The 26,440-nt window shown below is 48.3% G+C and overlaps 1 protein-coding gene across 2 annotated transcripts in view; it reads left to right on the top strand.

Moving 5' to 3' along the window:
- Nucleotides 1-26,440, top strand: part of LRRTM4 (leucine rich repeat transmembrane neuronal 4) — a 191,188-nt gene that overhangs the window by 4,853 nt on the left and 159,895 nt on the right. The window lies entirely within an intron of this gene.

Below are 26,440 nucleotides of genomic sequence, written 5' to 3'. Positions count from 1 at the left end.
GATCTTGGAGCTGTTTTCCTGGAGCAGCAGAAACACAGAGGCTCCTCTGGACATGAGCCTTTGTCAAACAGCACATTTGCAAATGTCTGGGTTGGGAGAAGGGGATTCTCGGAGGGTTTAATTTCATTTCGGTGATCAGTGGAGGCTTAGACAGCCCTGCTGGAGCTGATTTCCACAATCTTCATGCCGTGTTGGGATTTGACTCAGCAACATGGGAAACACAATCAGGAAAAGCTCTCAGCGCTTCTCTTCTGCTGGTCCAGCTTTGCAAGGAAATTCCAAATGGTTTTGTTGTTCTCCTGCCCATGACTCCACTGCTGTGGATGCAGGGGACGGGTTTGCTTGGAATGCTGCTGCTTATTTAGAGCTGGCAAAGGAGGATTTGCACAATTCCACTGCAGTCCTGGTCACTTAATCCTGCCTGTCATGTGGCACCAGGTGGGCTTTGCCCCCTTGGTTGTGGATGTTCTACCTGGGAGTGTTTGGTGTGCCTGTTGGAGTTTGTTCCCAGCCCTTTGTGCAGGCTGGGATTGGCTGTGGGGATTCTGAGCCCTGGAATTTGGTGCCCAGGTGCTGTGGGAGGCGTGGTGAAGATGAGCAGAGTGGGATCTGCAGTTCTGGGGTCTGGATTGTTCCAAACCCAATGTTTTCACTCTCTGAACCTTTGAGAGGCTTCATATTTGGCACCTGAAATCCCCAGATGGTTCTGGATGGTTTTGGACTGTGGAGTTAAGGGGGAGGAAGGAAAATGCAGTGGTTTGGGGTTGCTTTCTCTGGAGCAGTGTTGTCTTCAGAACAGAAAACCGCCTGGCATGTCCCTGTCGCTGCTCCTGGAAAATGCAGAACGAAGGTGTGTGGTTTGGTTTATTCACTGCTACCAGCACAGGTAGAAAATGTGTGATGTCCAAGTTATTTTGAATTTCCCCTGGCTGTCCCAGAGAGCATTAATCTTGCCTGGAAGGCTCTGTCCCCTTCAAGCTCAGGTTTAACACCACTGAAGTTTCATTAGCTTCACTCAAATGTTATTTAATTTACTCCATGGTGGTAACTAGACAGACGACTGAGCATCCAGGTAACGACACCATCATCCCTGATGCAATTTGGATGGCAGGAGATAGGGACGATGTTTGGGAGGCTGGAATTTGGATAATTCAGATCACAGCAGGTAATTGCAAGGCTCAGGAGCCCTCCCAGGTGCAGACACACCTGAGGTCAGCCTGGTGGGATTCCCCTGGGTGGCAGCGGTTGTTACACACAGCATCAAACACCAGGGGACCCCAGCTCACCTGGGTTCCAGGTGTCGTGGCAGCACCAGGACGGTTTCCTTTGGGTTAAATTAAACTGATGGCAACTCTTCAGGGCTGAGGGGGGGTTTGTGGTGCCCCTGGGTGTAAATCAGACCGTGCAGGACGACCCAGGGCCGTGTCTGACGGATCACTCTATGTCCGTGTCCTTATTGAACATCCAGCGGCTCTTTGCACTCTGTTAGAGACTAATAAATAATAGAGAATAATAAAGACTTCAGGAGATGGAAAGCAGATCGTTGAAGGCACATGTAGCAACCCAAAGCCCCCACTGAAATCCCGTCTTCAGCTTGGATTTGACATTCTGCGTCTCCATAGCTACAAGGTTCCACTTGTAAAAGGAGAGATATTCACTGTACAGCACTTAAAAATGGTAAGAAAAACCCTTGTAGAGTCTTCAGCAGTGGAAGGGGTTTGCGTTTGGTGAAAAGAAAAAAAAATAATAGGAAATGGAACCTCTCTTTATTTCCTAATTTACCCATACTTGTGGAAAACTATTATTTTGTGCAGGTGTGATGCAGCTCGGGCCCATCCTCCCCCGGGGCTGCCTGCCTCATTCCCAGCACTCAGCCTGAGGTTTCTCCCAAAAAAAAAGGCCTCAGAGGGGAGAGGAGTGCCTGGATAGCTGCGTGAGGGCAGGCAGGCTCCAGGACTCATTGCTTAGCAGCTGATTGGTTTCACTTCCTGCAGCAATATTTCCCAAAGCGTTGTCTGCTTTCGTGTGTTCACCGCTCCGTGCAGGGGGCAGCTGAGGGGCCAAAAACAGTGTGATTTTTTGGGAAAGGGTGATGGATCCATTCCATTTGAGCTGGCAAAGGAAAGAGATGCCTGATCAGACACTGCTCTGGGTGGTGGGGTGGTTTTTGAGGTCAGGCAAGCACAGCTGGTACCTTCGTTTTGGGATCATTTTGGGTGTGGAAGCTTCCAGCTCATCTCATCTCATCCATGAACCACTCATTTTCCACGGCAGAACCAGCCTGGGAATAAATGTGCTGAGCTATTTCCACAGGTTCTTTTCTCCACAGCAGCCCCGGGGACGGTGCTGTTTTACAATTCCATGAGGTTTTGAGCATTCAGCAGAGGCCCACGGGTGAGAGCTGCCCCGGAGCAGCTGCGCTTTGTGGGGCTGCTCTTCCCTTTCCCTGCTTTAGGAATTGTTCCTTGTGCTGGGGAGAGAGAGCCAAAGGCAGGCTGGCTGCAAACGGGAGCGACTTTGGCAGCGGTGGGATTATAATCACTGACACCTGGCCTGTGCTCGTCTGTTTAGTCTCTTGGCAAGGCTGGCTAAAATAACTGGAGGCTCCTGATTTTGGCTCTGGCTATCCGGTTAGCAGAGTGCTGCTCCCTCCCTCAGCCTGGGATTCGCTCTGTGCCTCTCCCTCCCTCTCACTTTTCCCATTTATTTGTGCATTTGCTGGAGATCTGGAAGCTGTAAAAAGGGATTTTCACAAAGCCGGCCGTGGTGTTCTGTATTTCATGCACATCACACTCAAAGAAAATCTGGGAATGGCTGGCTGGGAAGGTACTGTGGGCAGGAGGAAAATGTTTCTGTCTCCTGGAAGGTCATTGCTGTCCCCTTTCCCGAGCTGGCAGGGACAAAACAAACCACGGGCAGACAGGTGAACAGCTTTTTTGTGTGAACTGAGCGCCGTGAGGTCGCGTTTTTACACCTCTCCTTTTCCGTGCCTGGGCACAGCCCGTGGATAAACAGCCACCTGTTCACACACAGGGACAGCTCTGCTGCGCTTGCCACAGGAGTGAAGACAGGGCTGGTTCTCACTCATGTTCACACGTTTTAAATCAGACACAGGATCACCTCCAGCTGGAATTCTGCTCCTTCCCCTCTTCCCGTTGGGAGGAAGGACATTGATAAAGGAATTAAATGTTGTGCAGGCCGGGTGGGCTGCTGCAGACCTTCTCCTGAGCCTCATTTAAAGGGAAATGTTTGCATGCTGGTTTTATTATTTATTTATTGGACATCATGGTGCTACTGGGAGCAAGAAGCAAGGAGGATAAACCAGAATAATTTCCATCTCCAAGAGAGTGTTTGGGGTGAGGCTCCAGTTCTGTAACTCAGCATTAAAAGGGGTGCCCTGGGGGCCCAGGGGGTGTTGTGACCTCATGGGAGAAATCACCCAAGGACTGCCTGAATTTTACATTTTTTAGCTTCTTTAAAGAGCAGTGGTTGCACTTCCTTTGGCCATCAGCCTGAGGGGTTTGTGTAGAATGCTGACCCCGAGGCTGGGGTGTGGGATCATCGGGGCCTGGGGGAATGGGAAGGGGGTGATCCCACAGTGGGACACTGCAAAGAGCAGGACTGGGAGGTGAGGAGTGAGGAGATGGGAGCAGAAACTCCTCATTAACCCTCTGTGCTCACTGCAGGGCCAAAGCAGCAGGGATTTATTTCCAGTGCCTCTTCTGGGACACAGGAGGACGAGCACTGTTTACTGAATTTTGCTTCCTTCCATGCTCTGGCTCCTTCTCCCCTCTCTTCTTCCAGCCCTCTGTGACTGTGGAACCCAAAATTTGTAACCTGAGGGTGAATCAGCCCAAGGAAAGTGTCCTGAGCCCTGGGTTTGTCTGGGGAGATTCGGGGAAGGTGACAGTGCTGCTCCCCAGAGCTCTGCCCAGGGGAGGAACAGCTCAGACGGGGCTCAGAGAAGGCACATTTCAGAAATCACTGGGTCATAAAACGGTTTGGATGGAAGGAGCCTTGAGGATCACCCAGTGCCACCCCCTGCCATGGGCAGGGACATTTTCCACAGCCCTGGGTTGCTCCAAGCCCCGTCCAACCAGGCCTTGGACTTTCCAGGTATGGGGAGTTTTTAACACTCCGAGCCTCTCTTTGCCCTTGTATTGCAAAAATAACCCCAGTCTATGGGGAGCTGTGCTGTAGAGGCACCAGGGATGCAGCAAGAAATGCACGGGGGCAAAATTTTCCCTGGGCTCAGCACTTGCCAAGTGTGAGAGCTCCCAAAGATGTTCCCAAAATTGACTGGCCGCGTTTCCGGCGGAGCTGAGCCAGCTGCTGCCTCCTGCAGCAATTGAGGGCTGCAAATTTGGAAAGGAAATGCAGGAGGATGTGGAACACTTCTGAAACTCTTACTCGGTGCTTCCTCTGGTGCCTGGCTGAGAGAGCAGCTCATCAGGGATTTGGGTTTGGGGTACAGGTGCTGCTGAGACCTTGGGAGAGGATTTCTCCGGGATAATGCAGAGCTCAGGGGTGAGGGAAGGAGCTGAACCCGCTGTCGCCTTGATTTTTCATCCTTCTGATGTTTTTCATTTTTGGACTGGAGCTTTCTCATGCTTGTAACAAAAACAAAGGGTGATGTTTTGTAAATACGCATTCCTTCCAGGGGGAAGGACAAATGGATGGATTTTAAGTTGGCCACTGGGGTCAGAGAGGTGTTGCTCTCGTCCCCCAATCCCTGAACAAATTCCAAACCCTCTAAAAACCCCAACTCATAATAAACTTCCTCTTTCTCTCCTCACTTCTCAGCTTGGTGAGTGAGTGTGGTTCTTTCGTGTCCTCTAGCGACAACCCACATCTCCCAAATTCTCCTGAGCTGGGGAACTTCCCTGAGCACATTCCAGGCACTGCATTTGCTCCACGAGGCCTGGACCTGAGGCTGACAGCTCGTTACCAGAGCTCTGTTAATTGCACTGTGGATTCCCAGCCTAAGGCACAATGTCCAGCTGGGATCATCCTCCCTCTGCTCCCTCTTCCCCTTTTTTTCCTGCTTCCCCAAATGTTGCCACTTTCCAGGGCCCTCGTGGTGTGAGTTATGCTCAGATGGAGAGGCTGGTGCACTGAAGAGAGGAGGACACTGGTTATTCCCGTTATATTCCTTGAGAGGGATTCCTGCTCTCCTGGAATTGTGACAGATGCCTTTTTCCCCCGCCATCTCCCTTTTCCTTGCTCTTCTCCCTGCTTCCCCTGCACTCTGTGATGTGCTGCCAGTGTTTTAAGGAGGAGAAAGGAATAGATTATAGTGGAGCTCACGCCAGCAGGGACAACACTCAGAACTGGAAAAGGAATATTTTCAAATGTGGGTTTTAATTTTAAACACGCATGAAATACAAGACACACCCTGGCAGGGGAAAACAACTTTATTAGGAAATGTCCTTCTGCTGGAAATGTTCCCCACACTCTCCTCCTGGATAACAGAGCTGACCTGAGCCTGGATGTTGGGAATTCTCTCTGAAATCCAGTGGCTGCAGTGGCACAGAGCAGGCTGGGAATAGCCAGGGCTTTGTTCATGGTTTTCTCTACTCCTGAATGTTCCTTTGGACCATCTGCCCCTGGGAGAAGACATTTATAAGTCTCAAATCCTTTGGGATTGGGGTTCAGGCCCCAGATTTCCCTGGAGATGCTCCTGGTACCATTGGTGCCAGGTCCCGCACTTTGGCCAGAACAACTCCTGCAGTGCTCTGGGCTGGGGACGGTGTGGCTGGACAGTGCCCAGGCAGAAAGGGACCTGGGGGCCCTGATGGACATCTGGACATGAGCCAGCAGTGTGCCCAGGTGGCCAAGAGGGACAATGGCTCCTGGCCTGGATCAGGAATGGTGTGGCCAGCAGGAGCAGGGAGGTCATTCTGCCCCTGGACTCGGCACTGGTCAGGCCACACCTCGAGGGCTGTGTCCAGCTCTGGGTGTCTCAGTTTAGGACGGACGTTGAGATGCTCAAACACGTCCAGAGGAGGCAAGAAAGCTGGTGAAGGACTTGGAAAACAAGCCATATGAAAAATGACTGAGGGAGCTGGGGTTGTTTATCCTGGAGAAAAGGACACTCAGGGGTGACCTGATCACTCCCCACAACTCCCTGAGAGGTGGCTGTGCTCAGGTGGGGTTGGTCTCTTTCTCCAGGCAGCACTGACAGAACGAGAGGACACAGCCTAAGGCTGCACCAAGGGAAATACAGGTTGGATACCAGGGAAAAGTTTTTCATGGAAAGTGTGATAAAGTACTGGAATGGTCTGCCCAGGGAGGTGGTGGAGTCACCATCCTTGGATGTGTTTAAGGAAAGACTGGATGTGGCACTCGGGGCCAGGGTTTAGTTGAGGTATTGGGGCTGGGTTGGACGTGATGATCTTGGAGGTCTCTTCCAACCTACACATTCTGTGATTCTGTGATCCTGGTTTTGGATGCTGCAGCTGAGCCCAGGTTTGGAACAGTTCAGCCCAAGGTTAGGCCAAGGTTTGGGCTCCAGGACACCAGGCCAAGGAAGGAGCTGTTTGGCACTGAGTGCAAGCTCTGAGGTGTCCATGGGAATGGTCTGGCTCACTCTCCATGCCCTGCACTCTCATTCACCCAAACCCCACTTTTTCCCAGGCTTTTCCAATGCACCAAGGCTGTCTTTGATGAAGAGACTTGAGCTGTGTGGTTTTGCTCATTTTCAGTCCATCCTCGTTAAAAATCGGCTTCTCCTTCTGCACGATGGCCTCTGGAAGCCCTGCTGGTTCCTCACTGCTCTCATCCCTCACTGCCACAGCCGTTTGGATTATCTTTGGGCTGTGATGGATGCTCTAAAAGGAACCAACAAGGCCATCAAATTCCTGCCCCGGTTCAAGCAGCATTTGTTAAATGTTCAAAATCATCCTGGGCCTGAAATGTGCTGCTTCTTAAATTTAGAACGACGTGATTGCCTAAAGCCTCTCCATGTGTTAATTAAATCATCATAATTGTGGTTTCTGGAGACTGACAGGTTATAAATAGTTTTCCCTCTCCCCCTCCTGCAATAATTGGTGGGAATGATGGGCAAACCAGCCATTGTTTAACCGTGCCTCTGACACTGCTCTTCCCGTCCCAACCCCATTTCTCTGCCGTGGCTTGATTGTCCTGAAATAATCAGCGGTGTCATCCTCAAAGGCTGCTTAATTGCCAGGCACTTCTCGCATTATGGGACAAGGAGGAGGAGTGCTGTTCATCATTATCCCTTTAATTCAGCGGGACAAGAGGTCAAGAGCTCCCGAGGTCGGGGCAGAGGTTCCATGTACACGCTCTGGCAGGACACTCTGAATAAACACTGACGTATTTTAGTCATTTTTACCTCCATCTGCTCTGTCTCGTACGAGCTTTTGTGGAAAGAGAAGCCTTGGTGTTCTGGACGTCGTTTTCATCTGTTGCTGCCGTGGAATCATGGAATGGTTTGGGTGGGAAGGTGATGTTGTTTTACACTACAACGACACAGACTCTGAACTTCAGAAGGCTGAAAATGATTTTTTTTTATTTTTGGGATGTGTCATTTTTCTATACGATTCTACACAGATCAATTCAATTGGTGAAACAAAGACAAACCTCTTCACTCACATTGGTCAGAGCAGAGGGACATCAAGAAGAAGTCCCTCCTAGGGAAAGAAATGAGAAACAAAGTTACAGTTACAAAAACATTTCTCCTGTTTCCAGAAAATTCCCTGGGAAAAGAATTTCAGGAAACCAAACACCTCAGGCACAGAACCAGGGCTACAGGAAGGGAATCTTAAATCCCATCCAGCCCCATGGGCAGTCCCAGGGTGCTCCAAGCCCCATCCAGCCTGGCCTTGGACACTCCCAGGGATCCAGGGGCAGCGACAGCTGCTCTGGGAATTCCATCCCATTCCCTCTCCACCCTCCCAGGGAGGAATTTCTTCCCAATATCCCATCCAGCCCTTCAGTTCAAAGCCATTAAAGGCAGTTTGAAATCACCTGGGCAGGTCCAGCTTTGCTGTGCAGTCACTGGGAAAAAGGCAACACAACCTGGTGGGATCACACCTGGCCTGGAAGCAAATCCCAGTCACAGTTCAGGGGATGGAAAAAAAAAAACTGCAACAAGTTTGGATGCTGCAAACGCTGAATATCTCCAAGACTTTGTGCCCATCTCTCTGCTCCCCCTCTGATCTTCCTCAGCCTCAGAGCAGCTCTGTTGGGAGTGTGTGGAAGGACAGGAATGGGGACACGCCCCGGCTGGCGTTATACACGATCCCACTGGGCAATTAGGCTCTGCTCCCCTTTCATGTGGGTCTGCAGCTCTTGGCAGCCCCAATTTGCAGAAGAACCTCAGGCCAGAGCTTGGTCTTCTGCTCCAGATCCTCCTTCCTCTTCCAATTATCCAAGGAAACCACACCAGTTCCTTGAGCTCTGCAGTGCTGGGACGTGTCCTGTGGATTGGCACAGCCCAGGGCTCTGCAGGAATCAAGGATGCACACAACTGTGGAGTCCAAAGGGCTGGAAATCGAAATGGAATTGCTTAGGTTGGAAAAACTCTCTAAAATCAACGAGTCCCCTGCCAAGGCCACCACTGATGATGTCCTCAAGTGCCACATCCACACGGATTTTGGATCCCACTGGGGATGCAGACTCCACCACTGCCCTTGTCCAGTGCCTGAAGACCCTTTTGGGGAAGAAATTTCCCCCGATATCCGACCTCACCCTCCCTTGGTGCTACTTGAGGCTGTTTGCTCGTGTTGGAGGAAGTTTCTCCACAGCAAACTGAGCCCTTCTTCCCGGTACAGGAGGATGTCCCTCCTTGCTGTGAATTTGGGAAGCAGGAGGATCCGGGATGAGGCCACAGGATTTGGGAACTGTTGTAAACCCTGTTGCAATTTATTGTGAGCAGGCAAAAATCCCTTCATGGCAAACTGTTGGGCTTGAAAAGAAGAAAGCAAAGCAAAGTCACGTTGACTTTCATTAGAACCAGAGCGTTGAAACCAGCCCTCAAGCCTTTGAAAACCCCTCCTGACTCGCTGTCCCTGCCCTCCCCTCCACTTTACTGGGGTGCCCTGCCTTTCACTGCTGCCTCTGTGGGGGCTCTGGGGCAGGGCTGGGGTTTGGCTGCTGCTGCAGCATGAAAGGGAAAAGCATCATCCGGAGCCTCCAGCCGCGCCTGTTTTGTTCCCACCATAAAAGCCGGTCTGGAGAGCTCTGCTTTGTCTTGGAGAGGCATTAGCACAAGGCTGTTTAGTGCTTTTAAAACTCCAGCCTGTATTTAAATGCAACAGAGACTGACTTAAAGCCACTCAGGTGCTGCCTGGTCCCCGGAGTGAAATCGAATGATTTCAAGGGAAATTTCGCAGCCATTTCTTCCCCCAGAGTTATAATTTTCCTTCTCGGAGCCTCTAAATCACACATTAGGCTGCTGGCTTTAAAAGCCACATCAATGTCACTTGTGAAGGCAAATGAAGGCAGAGCGTGGTTTCTCTGCGGTGGGAGCACAAATTGTACAAATCAGGAAAGGAAGGAGCCCACTGGCGATTTTGAATTATGAGAAATTTTTTATTTGAAAACAAGATCTATGGGTATTTCCTTTGGTGCTGTTGCTTTGTTGAATGTATTAAGGGACCAAGTGCGCATAAATTCCTCGGCAATCTGAGGAATTGATTAACCTCTCTCTATTTATGATTAGCTCCCAAATTTCTTCTATTAATTTTTGAGAGCAAGGTCTGGACGCTGTTGTTTTGCTGTAAAAGGTGAGGGGCTGGAATTAATGTTGCCTCAACGGGTTTTCCATGGAGAAGATGAGGAAAAGTAGGGAAAAAAAATTCATATTTCCCCGATATTTAGCCCTGAGTCTCATAAAGGCATCGATGCAGTGAAGGTGTCACTGCAATGGCACTGGGTGTGTTTTTAAAGTCCTTCCCAGCCCAAACCATCCCAGGATTTTCTCTTTCTACATAAAAAACGGAAGCGGGGCAGAGGCACTTCCCCTTTGCTTTGTTCCTTGTCCACCAAGGGCCACCCAACCTGACAAATTTCCCTGTTTCCAGCACCACTGATTTCCCCGCACTAAAAGGCGCCTCCAGAGAGTCACTTGAGGACTCGCAGAGCAAACTCCACTTCCCTGATAATTTGTTCCAAAGGTTAATAACCTCCACAGCACGAAATAACTCGTCCAGCTGCTAAAATCATTCCTTTCTCCAGCGTGGCATTAAGCTCATCCGGGAGGAGGAAGAATCCGGGGTTTAATTCGTGGCTCAGGAGAGCCATGAGTGTTCCCCAGCCTTGTGGCCACAAACCCACGTGAAGATTTGCAGCCCCATTCCCGCTCCTCAACGAAATCCCATTGTTATGGAATCATTCCAGGAAAATTGATATTTATCCCCGTTGCTGATGAGGAATTCTCCTGCTCCTTTCACCCTGTTTTGGCTCTGTCCATGGCTCGGTCCTGCCTTGCTCCGTGTGGGAGCAATCCCCCGGTTTTCCCTTCATGGATTTGCTCTTCCAGCTCTCTGAGACCAAAAGAAGGAACCCTTTGTGAGCCTGTGACATCTCCACATTTCTCTCTGTGGAACACTGACCACAGTCTTGAGGGAATAGCATGAAAATTATGGATGTTTTTCCACACTATGAAATGCCATTTAAGGCCAAATACCGTTTAAATACCATTTAGAGCAGTGCAATCCACGTTCCCATTAAGTTGGAAGTCCCCAAAAGCCTCCTGCATGCAAAAATCACTGCAAACCAAGCTCAGTATCATGCTACTACATCCTCAAATTGCTGGGAATTACTTTCATTTCTTATTCAGAGCAATTTAACAAATTATTAAACATGAACTGTCCAACAACAGCCTGAAGAAGAGTTTTTCACCACCCAGGCTTCAGATGTGGGGAGGTTTTGGCCTCACCCATGTGGAATTTTGTAGTTTTGCTTTGAGTCTCCTGCTCCAGTGGGAATGTAATGATGATAATTTAACTCCACATCCATAAAAAAAGGGCTCTGGAAGGATCTGCATTATTCTGGAATAAGTAAATTTAAGAGGTTCTGTAAATTCAGGATTTTGGCAGTTGAGTGGGGGAGAAATGAAGGTGTTTGTCAAAGACCCCAAGCCTGTCCTGTCCTGCAGAATTAACAAATTCCTGGTTCACTAAAGATCCTTGAGGAGTCCAGCAATCGCTCCAGTTTTATTCCACCATTTAATTTGGGATGAGAAAGAGCTGAAGGTGAAGTTGGGTCAGGAGATGGAGGGGATTTATTGTCTCTGCAGGCCAACAAAAGGATGGGTTTGGTGAACATCTGGCTTTTTAGGACATCTCTTTTTCCAGAAGCATCCCTGGCTTTTGACACCTCCATTAAAACTCAGACCTGCAAACTGGAAGGTTTGGAAAACCAGGAAAACCCTGGGGTGTTCCCATGGCTTTGGGCTGTTTCCTGTGGGTGATTTGTGACTAGGAAATGTTTTTTTCACTTCAGATAAATCCATAACAAGGTTTTAGAAAGAGGGAGCTGAATGTGCTGAGTTCTCTCTGCCTCCCTCCTCCCAGCAGTGGATAAAATTCCTTCTCCTGGTGCCACCTGGGGATGGATCCTTCAGAGACAGAACTTTACTGTAAAATAATTCCTCACCTGAAGTCTGTCTTTTAGTTTGAGCTAGAACAGCGGGTTAAATCACCACTAAGGAGAAAAACCAAGATCTAAAAGGGAGAAAAAAAAAATTATTCCCTTTGAAAATGTGTCAGGTAAAAAAAAAAAAAAATAGAACAGATTTCTCTTCATTCCCAGCAAGTGTTAAATCCCTCCTCCACCGGGGAGGGGGTGTGTCAGGTTTAAATCCAGGTTTAATCTTTAATATTCAGAAAAAGGGAAAAGCCTTTGAGTGATTTAATTATTCCATGTTCGCTGTTTTAAGTAATTATCAGGTATGAACTTGAATTAGCAGCATACAGCTGAACTCAGTTTAAAGGAAACAAAATAAATAATAAACAAAAATCATATAAACCCCATAACCTTTCCCCTACCTCCATTTTTAAAAAATTTTATGGTTTTTACAATCCACCTCTGGCTGTTATTTTTCACCCTGACCTGGTGGCCGGGTAAGACAAGGTAGGGGCTGGCCTCAATTCAAACTTAACTGCGGCAATTAATTAGTGCCTGTGTGTACATTTTGTAAGTGGTTTAAGGAGTACTGGTTAAACATTGATGAATTTTAAAGCAGGATAAGCACATAAATAAGAGGTCACATGTGATTTCTGATCATTTCTTACAGCGTGTTATTAATTTTTTATTAATTCTGGAGAGCTGTTTACAAACTGCCTGGCACCAGCTGCAGTCAGAAAGTAAATGAAGCTCTCAGAAGAGGAGGGAGAACTTGACAGAAACTCTTCCCTCCTCCAGGGGCATCAGGATGAACCATCCTGGGAACAAAACAGAGGCTGGAGCTGTTCCCAGTGGGTGCTGAGATTGAAAATGGGGATTGTTGGCATCTCTGGGACAGGTGGAAGCTGGAAGTTCAAAAATCATTTGGGGTGTTTTGTGTTATTCCAGACTTTCCAAACGCAGGAGTGGAGTGGTTTGAGTTACCTGGAGGACAGAACAGTCACAGGGGGATGCCTGTCCGTGAACACAGACTTGGCTTACTCTGAGTTGTAAAGTTACTCTTTGGTGCACCTTCAAACCGAGGAGGTTTCCTTGATCCTGGAGTGGCAGCCTGGGCTGTCAGAGCCCCACTCTGGGCAAACCACACAGGAACCCGTCAATATCTGTAGGCCTGGTTCGTGCCTGAGGTGTTTTACTTTTCTGAAATTCTTTTCGCAAAGAATTTTCTGTCAACAGGAGAAATGTTTTTGTAACTGTGACTTTGTTTTTCATTCCTTTCCCTAGGAGGGACTTCTTCTCGATGTCCCTCTGCTCCGACCAATGTGAGTGAAGAGGTTTGTCTTTGTGTCACCAATCCAATTGGTCTGTGTGAAATAGGATAAAAGGGAGACACATCCCAGAAATAAAGGAGTCATTTTCAGCCTTCTGAAGTGGGAGTCTGTGTCACTGTGGTGTAAAACAGCATCAGATATCTTCTTGCTCTTCGCACAAAACCATGGCAGGGTTCAAAAATCTGGAGGGGAGTGTAGAAGCCTGGATTTCCATGGGGAAAAAGCTGGGGATGGGAGAAACTGGAGCCCCTGCAAAGCCTTTGGGGTGGAACAAACCCTCTGGGTTGTTTCCTTCGCAGTAGAAATGATGCAGGTGAAGGAGTTATCCTCAAATTCCCAGCTGTGAGTGGCTGAGTTCCAGAGGAGCTCCGCGGGCTGTGGCAGGAAGGGAAGGTGACACTGTTTTACACCACAACGACACAGACTCCGACCTTCAGGAGGCTGAAAATGACTCCTTTATTTCTGGGATGTGTCTCCCTTTTATACTATTTCACACAGACCAATTGGATTGGTGACACAAAGGCAAAACCTCTTCACTCACGTTGGTCAGAGCAGAGGGACGTCAAGAAGAAGTCCCTCCTAGAGAAAAGAATGTAAATAAAGTTACAGTTTACAAAAACGTGTCTTTTGTTTCCAGAAAATTCCCTGGGAAAAGAATTTCAGAAAACCAAAACGCCTCAGGCGCGGAACCGGGGCTACAGGTGTGCTGCTCCCAGATAACACCCGCAGCTTTTTCTATGAATTCCAGTCTTTACAAACCTTTCAAAAACATGAATAGCAAAAAATAAAATCCTCTTTTCTCTCTGTTTTCCTTGCCTGGCTCACTGTTGTTACGCCAGGATCCCACTGGGAGCCCTGCTCATGGCGAGGTGTCCCTGGGCATCAACTGTGCCTTTGTTTTCTTCCCCTTCTTCCAGGTGGGCATTTCCTGTCCCCTCTCCTTGTGCTGGCTGCTGGTTATTGTGGATGTAGGGATGGCTTTGTTTCCTTTGGAAAGCCTTTGTTTGGGACTGTTTCATCCTCAGCTTGGAAGCAGAGAGCGGCAGGGACATCAGACAGAGCTCCTCGTGCCACCTGTCTCCCTGCCAACAGGCAGTGCTCATCTTTTTTATTTCATGTATTTCCATCCCTTCATCCATCTGATGCTTCATCTGAAGCTTTTCTGTCCTCTCTCCCCACCTCTTTTATTGTCAGGTGTTTTTTTCCCCTCCTCTGAGCCTCAGCTGATTTCTTCAGTGAAGGTCCTTGAACCTGTCAGGTTTCTCTCCAGGAGGGATCCTTACAAAGGCTGGTGTTGCCCATTTCTATCTTTTCCAAAGGCACTTTGAAGTGATATTTCCCCCTCCGTGTTTTATGGGGAGATCTTAAATTTTAGAGCAAAAAAAAAAATTTTATTCATAAACGATCTGATCACTGTTTTCCTCCTATTTTCGCTTTCCACACCAGTTGTTGGTATTTATTGGAGGGTGGAGCACAGGGGCTCTGCTGAGTCTGAGCTCCTGCTCCAGAGGCTGCTCCACACTGTGGGATGTCCCTGCTCCAGGGAACTGGGCATCAGCACAGCCTGGATGTGTGTCCTGGGCTCAGGATCCGTTCTCTGCCCTGGAATGGTTTGGGTTGGAAGATCCTGAAATCCCATCCAGTGCGACACCATCCACGGGCAGGGACACCTCCCACTGTCCCAGGGTGCTCCAGCCTGGCCTTGGACACTTCCAGGGGTCCAGGGGCAGCCACAGCTCCTCTGGGAATTCCATCCCAGCCCCTCCCCACCCTCCCAACCAGGAATTCCTTCCCAATATCCCATTTGAATCTCCCCTTTGCAAGAGGGAAGCCATTCCCTGTGTCCTGTCCCTCCATCCCTCATCCCCAGTCCCTCTCCAGCTCTCCTGGAGCCCCTTTAGGCCCTGCCAAGGGCTCTGAGTTCTCCCATCTGCAGAATTTCTCCTTTCCTTTCAATGTCACCAGGCTGGAAGATTTCTGTGTCTTTTCACAACTTTCTCCACTTGTGCCACTAACCAGATGACCTTTGGCCTATAAATTTGAGTTTTATAATCTTCTTTCTCATGTAGAGAATCCTCTTGGAGCCAATAAACTTTTTAATGGCCTCAAAGCACACATCAGAATCAGGATTTACCCAGTTTAAACTGGGGTTTTTTTCTTATAAGCTGTATCTCCAGTCTGATTCCCATTTTGGAATCCACTTAGTACAAAATTTGCCAGAAAATTTGGTCCTCTGGAATATAATCTCATCCAGGACATCTGGGAATGAGGAATTCAGGAGGGACACACTCTTCCCCTTCACTGGAGCTACTTTTAGAGCAGGCTCCCCGCAAAATTCTAAATTTTTGTTCACGTGGCAGGGCAGAAATGGGACACGTGCAATATTTATGGAAACAAAGCCTAGAAATAAAAACTGGGGTGGGCCATCCTCCATTCCAACACTGCAGGGAGGCCTTGAAAAGCTCTTCCTGATTCTGGCAGGGAGGGTGTGACCCGTTTCACCGGGGCTGTGGAGCTGAGATTTGTGTGATCCACTCACGGGGCAGAGACAGAACTTTCCTGAGCGGAGCAGGGAGCGGCCTTGGTCTGGCTGTTGTTGAGTGATGCTGTCTTACACCACAACGACACAGACTCTGAGATTCAGAAGGCTGAAAATGACTCCTTTATTTCTGGGATGTGTCTCCCTTTTATCCTATTTCACACAGACCAATTGGATTGGTGACACAAAGACAAACCTCCTCACTCACATTGGTCAGAGCAGAGGGACAGCAAGAAGAAGTCCCTCCTAGGAAAAGGAATGATAAACAAAGTCACAGTTCCAAAAACATTTCTCCTGTTTCCAGAAAATTCCCTGGGAGAAGAATTTCAGAAAAGTAAAACACCTCAGGCACGGAACCAGGGCTATAGTTGAGCTCCTGCAAGGTGGAAAACCTGGAAAACCAGGCCCGGGGTTGTCACAATAGGACAGGAAATAAAGGTGCTTGGCTGCAGTCAGGAGGCAGTAGGAATCAGAGGGTTTATTTACAATTCATTCAGCCCTTTTATAACACGCTGGACTAAAGGCACGTTATTGGTCCACAGGACTGACACCTCTCCCCTTGGCTCAGGAACAGAAATAGCAAACAACTCCTGTTGTCGTGGGAAAGGAATATTGTTCACACAAGGTTGTTTTGGGAAAAAGGAAAACTGTTGAAATGTTTCCCTTTGAAAGGCCTTAAGGATCCTCCCATTCCACCCTCCTGCCGTGGGCAGGGCTGTCTCTCCCTCTTGGATCTGTTGCATGAGGAAAACCAGCAAAAACCCCGGGTGCCTCCTGTACCTGGGCTTCCCTGTGGGGTTTATTTCACTGTGAAAACACAAATAATCACATTTCTCCTCTGGCCACATCGGCTGGAAGGGGGCTGAGCTGGAATGAGGAGCAAGGGGAGCACCAGCATGGAATTCTCTGCACGGAATTCTGCCTGGCCTCATCTCTTGCTGGTGTTACTGGTGGCTCTCTTGTTGCACAAGAGGAATTAAGCAAAGAGCGTTTTTTTGGGGGGTTTTTTTTGGTCAATAGAGAAAACTCCTTCTGTTTATTCCGCCTGTTATTATTATTATTATTTTTGTTGTTGTTGTTGTAAAAGGCTGAAGCAGATTGCAGCTGGAATAAACCATCTGCTGCCTGCCACAGCTCCTGGATATCCCACACGTGGGGGGAAATTGCCTATTGATCCAGCCAAGTGTGAACAAGCAAGGAAACCATGAAAATATTTGGTGTTTCCAGTGGAAACTCCCAGGGCTGACGTGCTGCACTTCAGTCCTGCCTGGAGGCCGTCCACTTCTAGGAAAAAAGATCAGTTTAAAAAGAAAAAAAATCAATTATTTTTATAGGAAATATACAGCTTTAATGAAAAAAATTCTTGAAGATGGAAAATGTGCTTAAAAACAGGAATGTGGGAATTTTGGTGATGTTCTGTGCTCTGTGTGGTGGCTCCTGCACAAACTGGAGGTTGTTTCCATCAGCTGAATCACCCAGAGAGCCTCAAAGCTGTTCTATGATCTGCACACTTATTTAACCAAACATTTGCACACCCTGCATGTTAATTTTAACCAGTTTGGCACCACTGCTCGAACGGGGTCCAGGACAGCCTGAAAATTGGGGTTTCCCTGCAGGGAAACTGTGGGAGTGAAAGGTGGGGAATTCCAGGAGTTTTGGAGAAGGAAAAGCTGGAGCAGGGAGTGGATTGGATGGGACCAATTGGTTGGGAGAACGTTCCAGGCAGGGAATAAAAAAAGGTGGAGAATTGTTGAAAGTCACAGGTGGGCTTTTACAGAGAATCCTGTATCCAGGATCCCACAGAGAACCTGGGGATTGCAGCCTGGAATTCCTGAGGGAATTTTGCCTTTGGGCTGGGCAGTTGGGGCTGGTTCTGCATTTAGGCCGTGACTGAGCTGCCCTCACAGATATTTCTGCTTCGTTCTCCAGTATTTGTGGTTTTAGAAACTCTCTCCTCTCCGTGACCCAATCCTGCCTTTCCCTGAGAGGGACGAGGAAGGAATTCTCCCTTCCACACACACTCAGCATTGAAATTTTATCCTGGATTTCAACTGCTGTGAATCAGTGCTGCTGGAATCGCTCATGCATCAATATATTTCTACATTTTAACCAAGTTTGCAAATTAAAATAATGCCAAATGAGGATCAGAATCATCATTTTTTTTGGCTGAGGCACAGACTCACTGCAGCAAGGAGGGATTGTCCAAGTGTCCTCCTGCATTTCCCAACAGCGTTTCTGGAAGAGCAGAGATTCTCCCACCTCTGCGCCATCTTTATTTAATTTTTTCCTTATTTATGAGCTCATTTTGCATTATTCCCTTTTTCCTGCATTTTCCACCAGCGTTTCTTGAAAGAGCAGAGATTCTCCCACCACCTCTGCTCAATCTTTTTTTTTTTTTTTTTTTTTTTTTTTTTTGTCCTTATTTAGGAGCTCATTTTGCATTATTCCCGTTTTCCTACAGAATTTCCTTGTCACTGTCACTGCCTGGGGGACGTTTTCCTGGTTGAATTGTGGCCCAGGGTGAAGTTCCAGTGGTGTGAACCTCCTTGGAGGCGCTCTGGGTTTGTCCTGTTTAATTCTGGAGGCAGCTGTGGCTCGGGGGGTGTGGGCACGGTGAAATCTGTGTTTATGTGGGGCTCTGCAGCGATTTTCCTTCCTAAAACGATAACTAATTAAACAGCTAATTAATTTTGTGTTACAGTCTCTGGGAGGGATTACTGAGCCTTGCCGTCTGTGCGTGGAGAAGGAGGGGAAGCAAGTTTTTAGTGAAGTAATTCAAGATTTTTGGGGTGTGTTCGGTTCAGGTCTCTGCTCTCCCTGTGCCATCCCTGCCTTTGCCATTCCCATTCCCAGCCGGGGTGGGAGCTCTGCTTTTCCTCCAAAATTAATCAATTTGGGATTTTTTGAGGGATAACAGGGAGTGCAAGGGTCCATTCCCTGTTGGGGTGGGAGCTCTGCTTTAAATCCAAATTTGGGGTTTATTTAGGGATAACAGGGAGTTCAAGGCCATGTGCTGCCCCACTCCCCAAATGAGGCACCTTGACTGAGGGATTACAGCGAGGCTTTGGAGCTTCGACACCTCTGTGGCCATGGACAGGGTTCCTTCGTCTGTGCAGAGTGGAGATGGGATTAATTAAAAGCCCTTCTTAATGGTTCTCAGGATGCTTTCCTTCCGAGCCTCAGGAGCAGATACTGAAGCTTTGAATAGCCACATTTTGAGGGGGTTTCGGGGTGTTTTTCTTCCTTTCTTGCAGCACCCTCGCCTGCCTCCAATTTTACCCGTCGTCATGTATTGTCTGATGTGCAAATTCACTCGGTTCTTTTTGTGTGCAACATTCAACAATTGTTACGTTTTGGTGAGCATGGGCATGTCACTGCTCCGTGCCTCTTTCTCTGATTAAGATAACTTAAATTTTACTGAAATCAAATATACATTGCCAATATAATTCAGCCTTTGTGACTAGGTAGAACCTTTCTTACAGCATAGTATATAAATAAAGAAAAGTTTGCTTCACCCTTTTGTCCATAGCGTTGTACTGTGTGCCTAAAGCTCGATTGTGTAAATTACTGTAATGCAAGTAAATCATCCTAAATCTACTTGGCTGACAACCTGAAACTTAAAAAAATCAGGGTGACAGTGAAGCATTAAGTAGATCAGGTTTGGGCAAGCATAGAGTACACGGTGGATTTTGGCTCTTCTGGTCTAATTAATATTAATACAAGGCACCTGCACGGCTTCAGGACTTTGTTAACTGGTGTTCAGAGGTGCTGAGCAACACACTGACAGGCCAGAGAAGCTTCTGATTTTCTGTCAGATGAGGAACCTGACTGATCTTACCTGGTAAAACTTCAGCTGCTGCCACCTGAGCGTGTCAGTCCCTCCTCGGGTTCAAAGCAGGACCTTCCAAACCGGCGATAAATCCTCTCCTTTTAATCTACTCAGCAGCCGGGAGCTCTCTGTGCCTCCTCCCGGGTCCCAATTTGTGAATTTCCTTCCCCGGCGAGATCAGTGGGTGCCGCGTTCCGCTGAGCTGGAAGGGTGTAGGTGATCCTGCTCTTGAGTTAAGAGCAAAAAAAAAGGATTTAAACCTGAATGCTCTGCTCAGTTAATGATAATGCTCGAGCACATTACATCTTCCAGGAGCTGTACAAACATTAACTAATTAGTACCCCCAACTAATACATAATAGGCCGGCACCGGCTGTAATTATGCATTGCTATCAGAGCTGCAGGAATTATTCAGTGAGGAGGATTTACCCGGCACATTTTGCTTTCTTCTTTTTTCTCTCCATCCCCCCCCCCCCCACCCCTTTGCTGTCGTGGATCTGTTTGCAAAATATTCCCAGGTGTGGTTGTAGCTGCTCCCACCTCAGCCCCAGAGGGTGTAAAAGGTGTTCTTGGGGTTCTGTGCCCTCAGTTCCCCCTTTTGCTTGATCCCAGAATCCCTGAAGGGGTTCGGAGGGACCTTGAGGATCACCCAGTTCCAGCCCCCAGGGCTGGTTTGGGGCTATTGGTTATTTTGGGACTATTATTTATTTGGGGACTAATAATTTTTTAAGCATTACTACTTATTTTGGGACTATCACTTATTTTAGGATTATTATTTATTTTGGGACTATTACTTAGTTTGGCACTATTACTCATTTTTAGACTATTACTTATTTTGGGATTATTAATTATTTATTTAGGGGCTTCCCTTATCTCATTCTCTCCAGGCTCAGGTCAGTCAGGCCCCCGAAGCATCCCCTTTACACCCCTCTGCCCTGAGTGTGAATTCATGGTTGAACGCTCTTGGAGGGCTTTTCCAACCCTAATGATCCTGTGAAATTGTCATCAAGGGAAAGGGTGGGAAGGGAAATGGATGCAGGAAAAGGAGTAAAAAAACCCCAAATCCCGTGACAGAGCAAATCCATTCTGGGTGGTTGTATTGGAATTTAATTCAATGAAAACCTGTCTATCTCTCTCTATATATAATATAGATATCTATCTCTATATAGAGATATCTATCTATAAATATATTTATATCAGGAGGAAAGTGCACTCTGTCACTGCTTCTTCTCCAAATGCCTCTGTATTCAGATTTGCTGTTTAATTGTTGCTGCTTTCCCAGCACTTTTGGGAGCGTGAGGGGGACTGGAAGTGTTTAATCTTGGAAAAGAGATGAGTGAGACGAGGCGTGATTAAAGAATTCTCAATAATGGCTGATTTCAACAGGAGTTATTTGGAGCTTCTCCTCTGTCTCGCTGCTCAGAAATCAGGAGACAGTGAAACCGAAAGATGGGAAGCAAAAGAAAAATAAATAAATTGGGCAAAACTACTTTTCTTCATTGGGAGAAATAAATCTGGGGGAGTCACAGCGAGATGTCCACGGGCTGATATTTCCTGGCTTTAAAGAGAACTGGGCAGGAACCACTAAAAATGGTTTGGGTGATGCTGTCAAGATGAGTAAAGATATTTTAGAAAACACAGACAGATATTTTGTGGAATATGCGCAGATATTTTATGAAATGTCTGTAGATATTTTAGGAACTATTCCCAGATTGCAGTGGACACCTCCCTGCCCGTGGCAGGGGTTGGAAGGAGAGGCTCTTTAAAGTTATTTCCAACCCAAATCACTCCCAAATCACAAATCATCATGAAACAATGATTTATTATACAAAATCTCATTCTTTGAGTTTAAGCCAGCCTCAGATCATGAGGAAAAAGATGATTTCCTCATCTGGTAAATTATTTTTACTCCTCTTGCTGCCTGTTTTTGGCTGCTGAGCCCACACTGGCCTGAGGCAGCTGCAAGTCCCCCGGATCTGAAACGTTCCTTTGGGTGAAACGAGGCTCTCCCTTTGCAGAGAACACCCCTGGAAGCGCATCCCTTATGGAACTCCTCTCCTGTCTGCCATATTCACACTTCTTGTTAACAGTTGCTCGGATTTTGGTCTGCTGCTCAGAGCCACACTCTAAAAATTTCCCCCCTTGTCACCTCCCCGGGGCGGCCGCAGATGGAGCAGAAGGCTGAGGGGAAGAGCTGCAGGGAAGTCTCTCCTTCCCCTCCCCTGGCATTTCTGATCCTCTCTCTCTCTTTTAAGGAAGAGGAGGTGAAAATACAAATATGGGCTAAAAGCAGCCTGTTAGTCTGGGAAGGCTCCGGGATCACCGTGGTGGGCACAGCATCCTCCAGGTAACCACAGCAACCGGGGAGGGGGGTCCGTGTTCTTCCCGGGGAGGATTCAGAAAATGCCACTTTTTTGTCAAAAAGGGGGAATTTATAAATACCTGCCTGGGATGTGCTTCCCAGAATGGGTCCTTGGAGTGGTTTTAATGGTGCTCCAGTAGAAAAAAGAGCTGCTGGGAGGTTTTGCTGAGGGAATAAAAGGAAGAGGACTCGTGTCTCAAATAAGGATTTGTCTGATCCGACTGCAGGGTCTGTGTTCAGCCCGTCCAGGTGTGCTTGGCTGGCAGATCTTCAAAGAATTTCCGAGAAAAAAAAAGGCATAAATTAATAAAGGCATTAATTAATCCTGAAAGTGGCTTGTGTGCATGAAGTGAGAGGTTCTGGTGAGTGATCTGGGGCAGAAGAGAAGTGCCTGGGTAGTTTCCTTCCCCAGGCCCAAGGAACGACTTCTGGAATCCCCCTGCCCGTGGCAAGGGGCTGGAGCTGAGCTTTAAGATCCCTTCCAACACAAACCCTTCTGTGAGTTTAAAATTCTTTGACTCTAATCCCATCACTCAGAACCAGAGCATATTTTGGCCAATTTCTCTGGGGGCCGGGGGTGGAAAATTTGGTGTTTAGTGGCCCAGAGAGTGAGATTTGAATACAAAAACCAAGCACCGAGACAGAGGAGTCAACCCATGAGCCTTTGGGGACACGAGGTGATGTCAGGGGTGGGGATGGAGGGTCCTGGTGTGAGGGGTGTGGGGTTCACTGAGGGAGATTCCACAGATTCCCAGATTCCCCAGATTCCAGGTGGGCCGGGGCTGGGGCTGCTGCTCTTGGTGCCTTGGGATTTCAGTTTTTACATTTTCCATCTCTTTGTCACCCTGCAGTTCTTTAGTGCAGAACTCCAAACCCCACACACACTGTGAGCTGCTGCTGCCCCGTTTCGGGCAGACACAACAATTCCTCTCCAGGCCTGGCGATCAAGGACCCCTCACTGCCCCAGGCCCCCAGGGATGGGAACAAAAGTGAGTTGGGGGCAGCAAACTTGGGGTCAGTGACTTCATCACCTGGAGCTGTAATCGGGAGATGAACCCCCAATGTGCAAATGGACCAAACTGATCCAAGCGTGACAACCCGTGAGCCATGGTCCATTTTTGGGTGCAGCCCCTGGGGGGCTTTGTCTGCCCTGAATGCACCTGGAGGCCCTTCAATAAACAGAAATAAACTGCTTTTTATCCCCTTAATTCTGCCTGGCCTCTGGTTTTGGGTAGTCCCAAAAAGGCATCACTCTCCTGCATCCCAGTCCCAGCTGCTCTGGCTCCGTGTCCCTGGAGATGATGTTCCTAAATGCCTGTTTCCCTGACAACCAAAGCCTAACAAATGATTGGTCAATTGATAAATATTTTTAGGGTTGAGCACAGTTTATAACCTGCTGCCAAATTTCCCGGGGAAATGGGATATTGGAGATCCGAGCCCCAGACTCTCCAGGCCTTGTCTGAACTTAAATTGGCTTTCTGGTGGTTGTGTGCTCCTTGGAGCCATCAGACCCGAGTGGCTGCTAATTAATCCCAAATGAGGACCAGCCCGGACCCTGATGTGCACAGGGATGCACAGACACGCCCGGCTCCTTTCTCCCACTCGCAGGAGCAGCCCCAAAAATGATCCCGGGGGTGTCACAGAGGGCTGCTCCTGACAAAGCCAAATTAAAGGAATGGATGCTGCCTCATTTCCCTGGCAGGGAGATGAGAGGGAATCGTGCTCCTTCTTCTTTGTAGATATGGAAATTCCCCATTAGGCACATCTGGCATGGGCGCTAATGAGAGCTCCTGAAAGAGCTGGGCTTTTGAAGAGAATTCGTGGCAGCGCCCTGAATTATGGGGGGAAAAAAGGAGAACATCACATCCAGGTGTTTTTTTTTTTCTTTTTCTTTTCCTATCTCATCCTACTGAAATATTAAGTTACTGTCTCCAAATAGCTGGAGTTTGGGATGTCTGTAGTTCCTGGGTTTGGGGATTCTTTTGAGTCTGGTTCTCCTGGAATAATTGTTTAACCCTTACAATAAAAACATCAAGTGAGCAGTAACAAAACTCTTTTTTTTTTTTTCTCTCCTTATTTCCTTCCACTGCCCGGTTTGGATTATTGAGCTTGTAAACTACCTGGGAACAGGGAAATTTGCACTCTGGGAGTGGCACAAAGGGGGTGATCTTGCTCAGTGATTCACAACTGCTTAGATAAACTTGTTTTGGAGTAATCCCACTGCATCAATGTTCCAAGATCAGGAATGATTGTTTCCCCATTGCCAATTAAATTTAACGGATCAGGTCAGCCATCAGAAGGAATTTCTTCACGGAATGGGCTGCAAGAGGCTGTCCAGGGAGGTTTGGAGCGTCCAAGGAACACCTGGGGCACAGCACTCAGTGCTCTGGACTGCTTGTCTAATGTCCAATTTCCAGTTAAGTTCAAGATTTTCACTCCTAAAATCCCAAACGCCTTGAAATTTGCCTGTGAGGTTCCCTGTGCCCAGAGCAGGAGTGGAGAGGAACTCGAGCCTGAACCCTCCTGGCTGTTAAAGGAGGGAGGTGCTGGCAAGACACATTTTTCCAGGGGCACAATTATTGCTGGAATCCTCTCCATTCCCATCTGAGGCAGGCAGAGCTTGTTGGGAAATAAGCTGGAAAATTAATTCATTTTGCTTGTGGGGGAAGGAGAGGCAGGAAAAAAGGGCTAGGTGCACCTGTTGCTGCGAGTGGGTTTGATGGTTAATTCTGGATGATGATTTCCTGGCTCTGATGAGACAAGTGATCCCTCACGGGTTCTGTGAGTGACGCTGAGATGACCCAAAGGGTTTGGGAGTGGTGGTGTCCCCTCTGCCCTGGCTGTTCCCTGATTTTGGGAGTCTGGTGATGTAAAATCTGCTTTTTTTGCGTTCCCCCAGCACTCTGGGGCGTGTGGGTCACACCTGCGTTTGAGTTTGGCTGATTCACCCTTGGATTTGGTGACCTGGGAGGTCATTTCCAACACGAAATGATTTTATGGGTAGTTTTGCCTGTACCTTTGAGGCAGAGATTTCCGTGGGCTGATGTCTCCAATAATCCCAACATCAGGCACAGGCTAAGCTGACACCAAGGCTGCACCTGGATCCCTGCTGTCTCTCCTCAGGCTGCGGCTCAGATTTCACTTTTCAGCGCTCCTGTGGCTCCTGGAGGAGGTTCTCTGTCTCCCTCACCGACCTCTCTCCCTCCTTTCATGGCAGGATTCTGCACAGAAGCTCCTTTCCCTTTGAAAGCTTTACCTGGGTGTGTTTCCCGGGGCTGGAGGAGCCAGGGGTGAATCGAAATCAGGCACCCAAGAAATTTTGCCGTTGGCTTGAAGGGAACCAGGATTCCATTTGAAGTGAGCAGAGGAACAGTAATAGTCCAGCAGGGAATTCCGTGAAGGGAATTTATGTGGAAGGGAATCGATTTCCTGCCTGTCCTCGACTCAGAGAGAATTCTTGCTGGTTTTGAAGCAGCAGCCAATACCTGTGGAGCGAGTTCAGCTGTGTTTACCTCTTTTAGATGAAGAGACACAAAAGTTTCTTTTATTTCCCTGAAATCTGCTGTGCAAGTGGCACTGGAGCAGCCCGTGGCCAGGGATATAAATCATCATTTGCATGCAGAGTCCCGGAGTGCCAACGCCAAAACTCTGGAGCTGCTCCGATGATAAACGAGGGACATTTGGGGAGCTGGAGGAGCAAGTGAACATGTTTAACTCCCAAAATGTGTCCTGGATGCAATTCCTCATTGCTGACTGGAGCTGTTGGCCAGAGCATCATTTCTGCGTGTCTGTTGGAGCTCACATTCCATTGATTTCATTGCCGATTCTGTTTTATTCCGGCGCTCTGCTATCAGGCAAACATCACTAAAAAGATGAACATTTACAAACTCAGAGCACAAACCAGCACAAAAGCATCTGTCTTAAGTGGGAGAGAGTCGAATAATGTGCGTGACAACAACAAAAGAGATTTGTCTCGCTGAGAGCTGGGCTGACTCTCATTTGCTGTGTGGGAAATTATGTCAGATATTGTATTAACATTGCAGGGCTCTGCCTCAGATCGAATCACAGAAGGCAAAAATAACCCTGGAGTTGTTACCAACAGCAGGACTCACGAGATTTGAGCACGCGGAGTAGGACAGGGGGAATGGCTTCAACCTGAAAGGGATTAGACGGAATATTGGGAAGGAATTCCCCCCTGGGAGGGTGGTGGGATGAGATTCCCAGAGAAGCTGTGGCTGCCCCATCCCTGGAAGGGTCCAAGGTCAGGCTGGATGGGGCTTGGAGCAATCTGGGATAGTGGAAGGTGTCCAAGGGTTGGAACTGGACAACCAGTTTTCCAACCCAAACCATTCCATGATTCTCAGATTTGCAGATGACGCCAAGCTGAGAGCGAGTGTGGATCTGCTGGAGCATAGGAGAGCTCTGCAGAGAGACCTGGACAGGCTGGATCCGATCCGTGGGCAGAGTCCAACAACGTGAGGTTTTACAGCTCCAAGTGCCGAGTCCTGCACTTTGGCCACAACAACCCCTGCAGCTCTCTAGGCTGGGGACGGTGTGGCTGGACAGTGAAAGGGACCTGGGGGCCCTGATGGACAGCTGGACATGAGCCAGCAGTGCGCCCAGGTGGCCAAGAGGGACAATGGCTCCTGGCCTGGAGCAGGAATGGTGTGGCCAGCAGGAGCAGGGAGGTCATTCTGCCCCTGGACTCGGCACTGGTGAGGCCACACCTCGAGGGCTGTGTCCAGCTCTGGGTGTCTCAGTTTAGGACGGACATTGAGACCCCTGAGC

The sequence above is a fragment of the Chamaea fasciata genome, unplaced genomic scaffold, assembly GCF_029207755.1.
Source record: "Chamaea fasciata isolate MVZ Bird 193981 ecotype frontalis unplaced genomic scaffold, bChaFas1.0.hap1 SCAF_30, whole genome shotgun sequence".
Lineage (NCBI taxonomy): Eukaryota > Metazoa > Chordata > Aves > Passeriformes > Sylviidae > Chamaea > Chamaea fasciata.
The sequence above is the reverse complement of the archived record's forward strand: the minus strand, read 5'-3'. Positions and strand labels throughout refer to the sequence as shown.